Raw genomic sequence first — 13,322 nt, 5'->3', positions numbered from 1 at the left:
CTGCCTCCTTTCTCCAGCAGACCTTGTCTGAGGCCGTGGAGGCCCACGTCCCTACCATTGCCATCCATCCGCACCGCCCCACCTTACCCCCACAGGCCGTCCTTCTCCTGCGTGAATCCCGCCGGCTCTACCGTGCCTTCCTTCACACACGTGACCAGGACACACTACGACGCCACCGGCAACTACAGCGACACATCAGGAACTTACTCACGGCAAAGAAACGCCGGGACTGGCGACAGACATGCACCCGTCTTAATGCCACCTTACCTATCAACTCGTCCAAGTACTGGTCAGCCTTCCGCCGCCTTACCGGATCTAAACCCTCTCCCTACTACCCTCTCCTTCATGATGACCACCCCTTCCCTGATGCCCTTAGTAAGGCCAACCATTTCGCCTCCTACCTCTCCGATATCCTTACCATCCCTGACGATCCCCAGTTCGATTATTCCCTCTTTCCTGATGTCCGTGATCGAACTGATACCTCTGTCCCCCCGCTTGCTCCTGGCTTCCAGTACTTGGACAACATCACACACACAGAACTAAATACCCCAATCACCACTCAAGATATCATTGCTACACTTCGCCCTAAACGCAACACTGCTCCCGGTCACGATCGTGTTACTTACCGTCACCTCCGTGAAGCTCCTGCCTCCTTCCTCTCCACATTGGCCAGGCTCTACAATGTGGTCCTGTCCACCGGCTACTACCCCGACCTGTGGAAAACCTCCCGGATCCTGATGTTCCTCAAGCCCGACAAACCGCCTTCCGCTGTCTCCTCCTACCGTCCCATCAGCCTTACCTCGGTCTTCAGCAAGGTCCTGGAATCCATTCTTACCCGCCGCCTACACAAGCACCTTCACCAACACCGCCTCCTCCCCCCTACCCAATGTGGCTTTCGGCCGTCCTTCTCAGCCGATGACCTCCTCCTTCACCTCACTCACCTCCTCTCCGAACAACTCAATTCCCGTCGTTCCGCCATCTTCCTTTCCCTCGACCTCGAACGCGCATATGACCGTGTGTGGCATTCCGGTCTCCTTTTCAAGCTCCAAACCTTTGCTCTTCCTCTCAACTATGTCCGTCTGGTCGCTTCCTTCCTTTCCCACCGTCCTTCCTATGTCACCATCCACAACACTGATTCCTACACCTTCTACCCCTCCGCCGGTGTGCCCCAAGGTTCCGTCCTTTCCCCTCTTCTCTACCTCCTTTACACGGCAGACATGCCTCCACCTGCACCTCCCCTACACCTTCTCCAGTACGCCGATGACACTGCCTTCCTTGCCCTCGCTCCCACCCTGCAACGCTCCCAGCACCTTCTCCAATCCTATCTTGACCGGTTCACCACTTGGTGTAACCAGTGGTTGCTCAAGGTCAATCCTTCCAAGACCCAGGCGATCATTGTAGGCAAAACCACTCGTTCCTTCCGTCTCCTTGATTTCTATCTTACTATTTATGGCCGTCCCATCACCCTCACACCTACTCTCAAGTACCTTGGTGTCACCCTCGACCGTCGCCTCTCCTGGAACCCACATCTCCGGACGATCCAAGCCAAGGCACGCTCCCGCCTCCGCCTCCTTAAGCTCCTTTCTGGCCGTACATGGGGTCTGGACCCTTCCACCATCCTCTACACCTACAAGTCCCTCATCCGTCCTATCCTTTGCTATGCTCATCCCGCCTGGATCTCTGCCCCTCCTACCTTCTACAAGTCCATTCAGATCCTAGAACGCCATGCGCTCCGCCTCGCCTATCGCATCCGTCTCCCTTCCCCCACGCGGATCCTCTATGACCTGATTCCCTTCCCGCACCTCCTCCTTTTCCTCGAACGGTTACGGATCCTCTACACCTCCCGCAAGCTTGATCCTCCACACCCTCTTGTCTCTCCCATCCTCTCCCACCCCAACCCGCTGCCGCGCCTGCATTCCTATATCCCACCTGCTCTCCATCTTTACACCCTCCACACCCTCTCCCTCGGTGGCTTCCGTCAACTCCCCCTCCCTGATGATGCCCTCCTCCCCTCCATCTACCCCTCCTACCAACTTTGAGCCTTACCTTCCCTCTCCTCTCCTTTTCCTATGGGCACCCTCTCTCCCTTCTCTCCCTCCCTCCCCTCCCCTTTCTCCTTGGGCTTCCACTCCCCCTACCCTCCCCCTTCTCCTCCATCCCTCTCCTCCACTGGCATCTTCCCCTCCCCCTCTCTCTCCTCTTCCCCACACCTTTTCCCCTTGGCAGGCCACGACTCTGCTGTCTTCCATCAGTTACTTTCATCGTCCTACGCCGAAGACCATCGCATGTGTTTGTGCCTCGACTCTCCTGCAGTGTGTTTGTGTTTCGTCGTTTGTGCTCCGCTGGTTCACGTGTGGCCATCTGCCATCTGCGTTTGTGCACCGTGTTTCTCCGCTTTTATCCATTGTGCTACGCACGTGACCGACTCCGTTTTAACTCTGTTTTGTCTACTGTTTGTACCCCGCCGTCTTGATTGTTTTTATATCTCACTCATCTCTGTTCTTGTATACTCTGAGGCCGAAGAGCGGCATACTTGGTCCGCTGCCGGCCTACCTGTTTGTCACAGGTATTAAAATCACAATAAAGGAAAAAAAAAAAAAAAAAAAAAAAAAAAAAACAGTACGGCATAAGGTGTTACGAGGCAGTCTGAATTACATTTTATAGATGTATTTCACACAAATCTCGGAGCCTCTCGCGGTCGTCGTCGCCGCCGCCGCTTCTGCAGAAGTAGCAAATGGCCATCGTAGCAAATGCGGCGAGGGACACCCTGCCATCGATTCCGAATGCGCAAAGTGTGTGGTCTTGTTTTCCTGTCTATGTTTGGTCGGTCTCGTAAGAGGTTGAATGTAACGAATGGTTGGGAAAGAGTAAGGGGCAGCGGCTGTGTGGAACGAAAACACAATTCCTCAGGGGCGTGAGCGTTTCGAGATGAGTCGTATATAAGTTGTACTTGGTCGTCAGTGACCGTGTGGCCTAATGGATAAGGCGTCGGACTTCGGATCCGAAGATTGCAGGTTCGAATCCTGTCACGGTCGTGTTTTTCCAGTTCTGAAAAAGAAACATACCGTTTTAATCTAGCAATTGAGCAGTACGAAACCGTCTGAATGTTGCTGTTGACCATTCTGTTCTTGGAGATGGTCTTGAGATTGAAACACACATAACAAGACCGGTGTTAAATAGCGAAATGGTCGGCAGAGTGCCCTCAACGCGAGTTTTGACTGCCACTTGCACATCTAAAACATCGTCGGAAAGTAGCTCGTACGGCTTTTGAGTCACATCAAGTATGTGTGTTAATTTTGACGCCGCTAGCTCTGCAGATTGTCATGCAATTCCTTTACCTCTCAGAAATGATTATGAAATAAAAGTGAAGTACGTGACGAGTGTGACGTTAGGATAACATTAGGCAGCATGGAGAGACTCTGTATGGGACCACCCAACCCAAACGAGTACAGTGTGATCTGCTACGCAGCAGGTATCCAGCGAGGCAGCACGGCTAGCTCAGTAGGTAGAGCATGAGACTCATATTCACAGGGTCGTGGGTTCGAGCCCTATGCTGGGCGGAATGGAATTTTTTTCCGCTGCAGATGTATATTACCGATTTTCTGATTAACATGATGTAATGGAAATAGCAACTTTAAAATTTGCCTACGTCTCCATCAGTCGCAAGAAAACTGTATTTGAAGGTGAAGGTGATTTTGTAGACATGTGTGAAAGCCATGTTCTGAAGTGCAGGTGGTTTTGTTTGGAGAGAACATCGGCTACATGTCAGATGTGTAGCCAAGCAGTAATGGGTCGCCATAGTTGCAAATATTAGTGGAAAATATGAAGTGTTGTCAGCTGAAGTCTGATGATTCAGACGACCGTAACGACGAAGTACGCAAAAGTGCCGCTAGGCGGCGCCTGTTTAGCTCAGTGGTAGAGCAGTGGTCTAGTAAACCAGGGGTCGTGAGTTCCATCCTCACAGGAGGAAGACGAATCTTGGAAATCAGTTGCGCGTCGTGGCCGTATAGCAAACAGTATCTGTGATGAGGAACAATTAGCGACAGGCGTATTATTAAGAATTACTCTCAGATGTGATTAAGGCGAATGGCGCAGATAAAGCATTTGCCAAAGCAGTACGGCATAAGGTGTTACGAGGCAGTCTGAATTACATTTTATAGATGTATTTCACACAAATCTTGGAGCCTCTCGCGGTCGTCGTCGTCGTCGTCGTCGTCGTCGTCGTCGTCGCCGCTTCTGCAGAAGTAGCAAATGGCCATCGTAGCAAATGCGGCGAGGGACACCCTGCCATCGATTCCGAATGCGCAAAGTGTGTGGTCTTGTTTTCCTGTCTATGTTTGGTCGGTCTCGTAAGAGGTTGAATGTAACGAATGGTTGGGAAAGAGTAAGGGGCAGCGGCTGTGTGGAACGAAAACACAATTCCTCAGGGGCGTGAGCGTTTGGAGATGAGTCGTATATAAGTTGTACTTGGTCGTCAGTGACCGTGTGGCCTAATGGATAAGGCGTCGGACTTCGGATCCAAAGATTGCAGGTTCGAATCCTGTCACGGTCGTGTTTTTCCAGTTCTGAAAAAGAAACATACCGTTTTAATCTAGCAATTGAGCAGTACGAAACCGTCTGAATGTTGCTGTTGACCATTCTGTTCTTGGAGATGGTCTTGAGCCTGAAACACACATAACAAGACCGGTGTTAAATAGCGAAATGGTCGGCAGAGTGCCCTCAACGCGAGTTTTGACTGCCACTTGCACATCTAAAACAACGTCGGAAAGTAGCTCGTACGGCTTTTGAGTCACATCAAGTATGTATGTTAATTTTGACGCCGCTAGCTCTGCAGATTGTCATGCAATTCCTTTACCTCTCAGAAATGATTATGAAATAAAAGTGAAGTACGTGACGAGTGTGACGTTAGGATAACATTAGGCAGCATGGAGAGACTCTGTATGGGACCACCAAACCCAAACGAGTACAGTGTGATCTGCTGCGCAGCAGGTATCCAGCGAGGCAGCACGGCTAGCTCAGTCGGTAGAGCATGAGACTCTTATTCACAGGGTAGTGGGTTCGGGCCCTACGCTGGGGGGAATGGAATTTTTTTCCACTGCAGATGTATATTACCGATTTTCTGATTAACGTGATGTAATGGAAATAGCAACTTTAAAATTTGCCTACGTCTCCATCAGTCGCAAGAAAACTGTATTTGAAGGTGAAGGTGATTTTGTAGACATGTGTGAAAGCCATGTTCTGAAGTGCAGGTGGTTTTGTTTGGAGAGAACATCGGCTACATGTCAGATGTGTAGCCAAGCAGTATTGGGTCGCCATAGTTGCAAATATTAGTGGAAAATATGAAGTGTTGTCAGCTGAAGTCTGATGATTCAGACGACCGTAACGACGAAGTACGCAAAAGTGTCGCTAGGCGGCGCCTGTTTAGCTCAGTGGTAGAGCAGTGGTCTAGTAAACCAGGGGTCGTGAGTTCCATCCTCACAGGAGGAAGACGAATCTTGGAAATCAGTTGCGCGTCGTGGCCGTATAGCAAACAGTATCTGTGATGAGGAACAATTAGCGACAGGCGTATTATTAAGAATTACTCTCAGATGTGATTAAGGCGAATGGCGCAGATAAAGCATTTGTCAAAGCAGTATGGCATAAGGTGGGACGAGGCAGTCTGAATTACATTTTATAGATGTATTTCTCACAAATGTCAGAGCTTCTCGCGGTCGTCGTCGTCGTCGTCGTCGTCGTCGTCGGCGCCGCCGCTTCTGCAGAAGTAGCAAATGGCCATCGTAGCAAATGCGGCGAGGGACACCCTGCCATCGATTCCGAATGCGCAAAGTGTGTGGTCTTGTTTTCCTGTCTATGTTTGGTCGGTCTCGTAAGAGGTTGAATGTAACGAATGGGTGGGATAGAGTAAGGGGCAGCGTCTGTGTGGAACGAAAACACAATTCCTCAGGGGCGTGAGCGTTTCGAGATGAGTCGTTTATAAGTTGTACTTGGTCGTCAGTGACTGTGTGGCCTAATGTATAAGGCGTCCGACTTCGGATCCGAAGATTGCAGGTTCGAATCCTGTCACGGTCGTGTTTTTCCAGTTCTGAAAAAGAAACATACCGTTTTAATGTAGCAATTGAGCAGTACAAAACCGTCTGAATGTTGCTGTTGACCATTCTGTTCTTGGAGATGGTCTTGAGCCTGAAACACACATAACAAGACCGGTGTTAAATAGCGAAATGGTCGGCAGAGTGCCCTCAACGAGAGTTTTGACTGGCACTTGCACATCTAAAACAACGTCGGAGAGTAGCTCGTACGGCTTTTGAGTCACATCAAGTATGTGTGTTAATTTTGACGCCGCTAGCTCTACAGATTGTCATGCAATTCCTTTACCTCTCAGAAATGATTATGAAATAAAAGTGAAGTACGTGACGAGTGTGACGTTAGGAAAACATTAGGCAGCATGGAGAGATTCTGTATGGGACCACCCAACCCAAACGAGTACAGTGTGATCTGCTACCCAGCAGGTATCCGACGAGGCAGCACGGCTAGCTCAGTCGGTAGAGCATGAGTCTCTTATTCATAGGGTCGTTGGTTCGAACCCTACGCTGGGCGGAACGGAATTTTTTTCCGCTGCAGATGTAAATTACCGATTTTCTGATTAACGTGATGTAATGGAAATAGCAACTTTAAAATTTGCCTACATCTCCATCAGTCGCAAGAAAACTGTATTTGAAGGTGAAGGTGATTTTGTAGACATGTGTGAAAGTCATGTTCTGAAGTGCAGGTGGTTTTAGTTGGAGAGAACATCGGCTACATGTGAGATGTGTAGCCAAGCAGTAATAGGTCGCCATAGTTGCAAATATTAGTCGAAATTATGAAATGTTGTCAGCTGAAGTCTAATGATTCAGACGACCGTACGGACGAAGTACGCAAAAGTGCCGCTAGGCGGCGCCTGTTTAGCTCAGTGGTAGAGCATTGGTCTAGTAAACCATGGGTCGTGAGTTCCATCCTCACAGGAGGAAGACGAATCTTGGAAATCAGTTGCACGTCGTGGCCGTATAGCAAACAGTATCTGTGATGAGGAACAATTAGCGACAGGCGTATTATTAAGAATTACTCTCAGATGTGATTAAGGCGAATGGCGCAGATAAAGCATTTGCCAAAGCAGTACGGCATAAGGTGTTACGAGGCAGTCAGAATTACATTTTATAGATGTATTTCTCACAAATTCCAGAGCCTCTCGCGGTCGTCGTTGTCGTCGTCGTCGTCGCCGCTTCTGCAGAAGTAGCAAATGGCCATCGTAGCAAATGCGGCGAGGGACACCCTGCCATTGATTCCGAATGCGCAAAGTGTGTGGTCTTGTTTTCCTGTCTATGTTTGGTCGGTCGCGTAAGAGGTTGAATGTAACGAATGGGTGGGAAAGAGTAAGGGGCAGCGGCTGTGTGGAACGAAAACACAATTCCTCAGGGGCGTGAGCGTTTCGAGATGAGTCGTATATAAATTGTACTTGGTCGTCAGTGACCGTGTGGCGTAATGGATAAAGCGTCGGACTTCGGATCCCAAGATTGCAGGTTCGAATCCTGTCACGGTCGTGTTTGTCCAGTTCTGAAAGAGAAACATACCGTTTTAATGTCGCAATTGAGCAATACGAAACGGTCTGAATGTTGCTGTTGACCATTCTGTGCTTGGAGATGGTCTTGAGCCTGAATCACACACAACAAGACCGGTGTTAACGAGCGAAATGTTCGGCAGAGTGCCCTCACCGCGAGTTTTGACTGGCACTTGCACATCTAAAACAACGTCGGGAAGTAACTCGTTCGGCTTTTGAGTCACATCAAGTGTGTGTGTTAATTTTGACGCCGCTAGCTCTGCAGATTGTCATGCAATTCCTTTACCTCTCAGAAATGGTTATGAAATAAAAGTGAATTACGTGACGAGTGTGACGTTAGGAAAACATTAGGCAGCATGGACAGATTCTGTATGGTACCAACCAACGCAAACGACTACAGTGTGATCTGCTACCCAGCAGGTATCCAACGAGGCAGCACGGCTAGCTCAGTCGGTAGAGCATGAGACTCTTATTCACAGGGTCGTGGGTTCGAGCCCTACGCTGGGCGGAACGGAATTTTTTTCTGCTGCAGATGTAAATTACCGATTTTCTGATTAACGTGATGTAATGGAAATAGCAACTTTAAAATTTGCCTACGTCTCCATCAGTCGCAAGAAAACTGTATTTGAAGGTGAAGGTGATTTTGTAGACATGTGTGAAAGTCATGTTCTGAAGTGCAGGTGGTTTTGTTTGGAGAGAACATCGGCTACGTGTCAGATGTGTAGCCAAGCAGTAATGGGTCGCCATAGCTGCAAATATTAGTCGAAAATATGAAGTGTTGTCAGCTGAAGTCTGATGATTCAGACGACCGTACGGACGAAGTACGCAAAAGTGCCGCTAGGCGGCGCCTGTTTAGCTCAGTGGTAGAGCATTGGTCTAGTAAACCAGGGTTCGTGAGTTCCATCCTCACAGGAGGAAGACGAATCTTGGAAATCAGTTGTGCATCGTGGCCGTATAGCAAACAGTATCTGTGATGAGGAACAATTAGCGACAGGCGTATTATTAAGAATTACTCTCAGATGTGATTAAGGCGAATGGCGCAGATAAAGCATTTGCCAAAGCAGTACGGCATAAGGTGGGACGAGGCAGTCTGAAATACATTTTATAGATGTATTTCTCACAAATCTCAGAGCCTCTGGCGGTCGTCGCAGCCGCCGCTTCTGCAGAAGTAGCAAATGGCCATCGTAGCAAATGCGGCGAGGGACACCCAGCCATCGACTCCGAATGCGCAAAGTGTGTGGTCTTGTTTTCCTTTCTATATTTGATCTGTCTCGTAAGAGGTTGAATGTAACGAATGGGTAGGAAAGAGTAAGGGGCAGCGGCTGTGTGGAACGAAAACACAATTCCTCAGGGGCGTGAGCGTTTCGAGATGACTCGTATATAAGTTGTACCAGGTCGTCAGTGACCGTGTGGCCTAGTGGATAAGGTGTCGGACTTCGGATCCGAAGATTGCAGGTTCGAATCCTGTCACAGTCGTGTTTTTCCAGTTCTGAAAAAGAAACATATCGTTTTAATGTAGCAATTGAGCAGTACGAAACCGTCTGAATGTTGCTGTTGACCATTCTGTGCTTGGAGATGGTTTTGAGCCTGAAACACACACAACAAGACCGGTGTTAACTAGCGAAATGGTCGGCAGAGTGCCCTCACCGCGAGTTTTGACTAGAACTTGCACATCTAAAACAACGTCGGAAAGTAACTCGTTCGGCTTTTGAGTCACATCAAGTATGTGTGTTAATTTTGACGCCGCTAGCTCTGCAGATTGTCATGCAATTCCTTTACCTCTCAGAAATGATTATGAAATAAAAGTAAAGTACGTGACGAGTGTGACGTTAGGAAAACATTAGGCAGCGTGGAGAGATCCTGTATGGGACCACCCAACCCAAACGAGTACAGTGTGATCTACTACCCAGCAGGTATCCAACGAGGCAGCACGGCTAGCTCAGTCGGTAGAGCATGAGACTCTTATTCACAGGGTCGTGGGTTCGAGCCCTACGCTGAGCGGAACGGAATTTTTTTTTCTGCTGCAGATGTAAATTACCGATTTTCTCATTAACGTGATGTAATGGAAATAGCAACTTTAAAATTTGCCTACGTCTCCATCAGTCGCAAGAAAACTGTATTTGAAGGTGAAGGTGATTTTGTAGACATGTGTGAAAGTCATGTTCTGAAGTGCAGGTGGTTTTGTTTGGAGAGAACATCGGCTACGTGTCAGATGTGTAGCCAAGCAGTAATGGGTCGCCATAGCTGCAAATATTAGTCGAAAATATGAAGTGTTGTCAGCTGAAGTCTGATGATTCAGACGACCGTACGGACGAAGTACGCAAAAGTGCCGCTAGGCGGCGCCTGTTTAGCTCAGTGGTAGAGCATTGGTCTAGTAAACCAGGGTTCGTGAGTTCCATCCTCACAGGAGGAAGACGAATCTTGGAAATCAGTTGTGCATCGTGGCCGTATAGCAAACAGTATCTGTGATGAGGAACAATTAGCGACAGGCGTATTATTAAGAATTACTCTCAGATGTGATTAAGGCGAATGGCGCAGATAAAGCATTTGCCAAAGCAGTACGGCATAAGGTGGGACGAGGCAGTCTGAAATACATTTTATAGATGTATTTCTCACAAATCTCAGAGCCTCTGGCGGTCGTCGCAGCCGCCGCTTCTGCAGAAGTAGCAAATGGCCATCGTAGCAAATGCGGCGAGGGACACCCAGCCATCGACTCCGAATGCGCAAAGTGTGTGGTCTTGTTTTCCTTTCTATATTTGATCTGTCTCGTAAGAGGTTGAATGTAACGAATGGGTAGGAAAGAGTAAGGGGCAGCGGCTGTGTGGAACGAAAACACAATTCCTCAGGGGCGTGAGCGTTTCGAGATGACTCGTATATAAGTTGTACCAGGTCGTCAGTGACCGTGTGGCCTAGTGGATAAGGTGTCGGACTTCGGATCCGAAGATTGCAGGTTCGAATCCTGTCACAGTCGTGTTTTTCCAGTTCTGAAAAAGAAACATATCGTTTTAATGTAGCAATTGAGCAGTACGAAACCGTCTGAATGTTGCTGTTGACCATTCTGTGCTTGGAGATGGTTTTGAGCCTGAAACACACACAACAAGACCGGTGTTAACTAGCGAAATGGTCGGCAGAGTGCCCTCACCGCGAGTTTTGACTAGAACTTGCACATCTAAAACAACGTCGGAAAGTAACTCGTTCGGCTTTTGAGTCACATCAAGTATGTGTGTTAATTTTGACGCCGCTAGCTCTGCAGATTGTCATGCAATTCCTTTACCTCTCAGAAATGATTATGAAATAAAAGTAAAGTACGTGACGAGTGTGACGTTAGGAAAACATTAGGCAGCGTGGAGAGATCCTGTATGGGACCACCCAACCCAAACGAGTACAGTGTGATCTACTACCCAGCAGGTATCCAACGAGGCAGCACGGCTAGCTCAGTCGGTAGAGCATGAGACTCTTATTCACAGGGTCGTGGGTTCGAGCCCTACGCTGAGCGGAACGGAATTTTTTTTTCTGCTGCAGATGTAAATTACCGATTTTCTCATTAACGTGATGTAATGGAAATAGCAACTTTAAAATTTGCCTACGTCTCCATCAGTCGCAAGAAAACTGTATTTGAAGGTGAAGGTGATTTTGTAGACATGTGTGAAAGTCACGTTCTGAAGTGCAGGTGGTTTTGTTTGGAGAGAACATCGGCTACATGTCAGATGTGTAGCCAAGCAGTAATGGGTCGCCTTAGCTGCAAATATTAGTCGAAAATATGAAGTGTTGTCAGCTGAAGTCTGATGATTCAGACGACCGTACGGACGAAGTACGCAAAAGTGCCGCTAGGTGGCGCCTGTTTAGCTCAGTGGTAGAGCATTGGTCTAGTAAACCAGGGTTCGTAAGTTCCATCCTCACAGGAGGAAGACGAATCTTGGAAATCAGTTGCACATCGTGGCCGTATAGCAAACAGTATCTGTGATGAGGAACAATTAGCGACAGGCGTATTACTAAGAATTACTCTCAGATGTGATTAAGGCAAATGGCGCAGATAAAGCATTTGCCAAAGCAGTACGGCATATTCCTTCACACACGTGACCAGGACACACTACGACGCCACCGGCAACTACAGCGACACATCAGGAACTTACTCACGGCAAAGAAACGCCGGGACTGGCGACAGACATGCACCCGTCTTAATGCCACCTTACCTATCAACTCGTCCAAGTACTGGTCAGCCTTCCGCCGCCTTACCGGATCTAAACCCTCTCCCTACTACCCTCTCCTTCATGATGACCACCCCTTCCCTGATGCCCTTAGTAAGGCCAACCATTTCGCCTCCTACCTCTCCGATATCCTTACCATCCCTGACGATCCCCAGTTCGATTATTCCCTCTTTCCTGATGTCCGTGATCGAACTGATACCTCTGTCCCCCCGCTTGCTCCTGGCTTCCAGTACTTGGACAACATCACACACACAGAACTAAATACCCCAATCACCACTCAAGATATCATTGCTACACTTCGCCCTAAACGCAACACTGCTCCCGGTCACGATCGTGTTACTTACCGTCACCTCCGTGAAGCTCCTGCCTCCTTCCTCTCCACATTGGCCAGGCTCTACAATGTGGTCCTGTCCACCGGCTACTACCCCGACCTGTGGAAAACCTCCCGGATCCTGATGTTCCTCAAGCCCGACAAACCGCCTTCCGCTGTCTCCTCCTACCGTCCCATCAGCCTTACCTCGGTCTTCAGCAAGGTCCTGGAATCCATTCTTACCCGCCGCCTACACAAGCACCTTCACCAACACCGCCTCCTCCCCCCTACCCAATGTGGCTTTCGGCCGTCCTTCTCAGCCGATGACCTCCTCCTTCACCTCACTCACCTCCTCTCCGAACAACTCAATTCCCGTCGTTCCGCCATCTTCCTTTCCCTCGACCTCGAACGCGCATATGACCGTGTGTGGCATTCCGGTCTCCTTTTCAAGCTCCAAACCTTTGCTCTTCCTCTCAACTATGTCCGTCTGGTCGCTTCCTTCCTTTCCCACCGTCCTTCCTATGTCACCATCCACAACACTGATTCCTACACCTTCTACCCCTCCGCCGGTGTGCCCCAAGGTTCCGTCCTTTCCCCTCTTCTCTACCTCCTTTACACGGCAGACATGCCTCCACCTGCACCTCCCCTACACCTTCTCCAGTACGCCGATGACACTGCCTTCCTTGCCCTCGCTCCCACCCTGCAACGCTCCCAGCACCTTCTCCAATCCTATCTTGACCGGTTCACCACTTGGTGTAACCAGTGGTTGCTCAAGGTCAATCCTTCCAAGACCCAGGCGATCATTGTAGGCAAAACCACTCGTTCCTTCCGTCTCCTTGATTTCTATCTTACTATTTATGGCCGTCCCATCACCCTCACACCTACTCTCAAGTACCTTGGTGTCACCCTCGACCGTCGCCTCTCCTGGAACCCACATCTCCGGACGATCCAAGCCAAGGCACGCTCCCGCCTCCGCCTCCTTAAGCTCCTTTCTGGCCGTACATGGGGTCTGGACCCTTCCACCATCCTCTACACCTACAAGTCCCTCATCCGTCCTATCCTTTGCTATGCTCATCCCGCCTGGATCTCTGCCCCTCCTACCTTCTACAAGTCCATTCAGATCCTAGAACGCCATGCGCTCCGCCTCGCCTATCGCATCCGTCTCCCTTCCCCCACGCGGATCCTCTATGACCTGATTCCCTTCCCGCACCTC

The 13,322-nt window shown here is 49.3% G+C and overlaps 8 non-coding genes across 8 annotated transcripts; all 8 read left to right on the top strand.

Moving 5' to 3' along the window:
* The first annotated feature begins 2,962 nt into the window (after nt 1-2,962).
* Trnar-ucg (transfer RNA arginine (anticodon UCG)) lies at nt 2,963-3,035 on the top strand. Its single transcript has one exon. It is a non-coding gene; the product is annotated as a tRNA-Arg (tRNA).
* Nucleotides 3,036-3,487: 452 nt separating this feature from the next.
* Trnam-cau (transfer RNA methionine (anticodon CAU)) lies at nt 3,488-3,560 on the top strand. The gene has a single exon. It is a non-coding gene; the product is annotated as a tRNA-Met (tRNA).
* Nucleotides 3,561-4,479: 919 nt separating this feature from the next.
* On the top strand, nt 4,480-4,552 carry Trnar-ucg (transfer RNA arginine (anticodon UCG)). Its single transcript has one exon. It is a non-coding gene; the product is annotated as a tRNA-Arg (tRNA).
* A 3,474-nt stretch (nt 4,553-8,026) lies between these two features.
* Nucleotides 8,027-8,099, top strand: Trnak-cuu (transfer RNA lysine (anticodon CUU)). The gene has a single exon. It is a non-coding gene; the product is annotated as a tRNA-Lys (tRNA).
* An 895-nt stretch (nt 8,100-8,994) lies between these two features.
* Nucleotides 8,995-9,067, top strand: Trnar-ucg (transfer RNA arginine (anticodon UCG)). Its single transcript has one exon. It is a non-coding gene; the product is annotated as a tRNA-Arg (tRNA).
* A 452-nt stretch (nt 9,068-9,519) lies between these two features.
* Trnak-cuu (transfer RNA lysine (anticodon CUU)) lies at nt 9,520-9,592 on the top strand. The gene has a single exon. It is a non-coding gene; the product is annotated as a tRNA-Lys (tRNA).
* Nucleotides 9,593-10,489: 897 nt separating this feature from the next.
* Trnar-ucg (transfer RNA arginine (anticodon UCG)) lies at nt 10,490-10,562 on the top strand. Its single transcript has one exon. It is a non-coding gene; the product is annotated as a tRNA-Arg (tRNA).
* A 452-nt stretch (nt 10,563-11,014) lies between these two features.
* Trnak-cuu (transfer RNA lysine (anticodon CUU)) lies at nt 11,015-11,087 on the top strand. Its single transcript has one exon. It is a non-coding gene; the product is annotated as a tRNA-Lys (tRNA).
* Nucleotides 11,088-13,322: the final 2,235 nt, after the last annotated feature.

The sequence above is a fragment of the Schistocerca gregaria genome, chromosome 3 (genome assembly GCF_023897955.1).
Source record: "Schistocerca gregaria isolate iqSchGreg1 chromosome 3, iqSchGreg1.2, whole genome shotgun sequence".
Taxonomy (NCBI): Eukaryota; Metazoa; Arthropoda; class Insecta; order Orthoptera; family Acrididae; genus Schistocerca; species Schistocerca gregaria.
The sequence above is the reverse complement of the archived record's forward strand: the minus strand, read 5'-3'. Positions and strand labels throughout refer to the sequence as shown.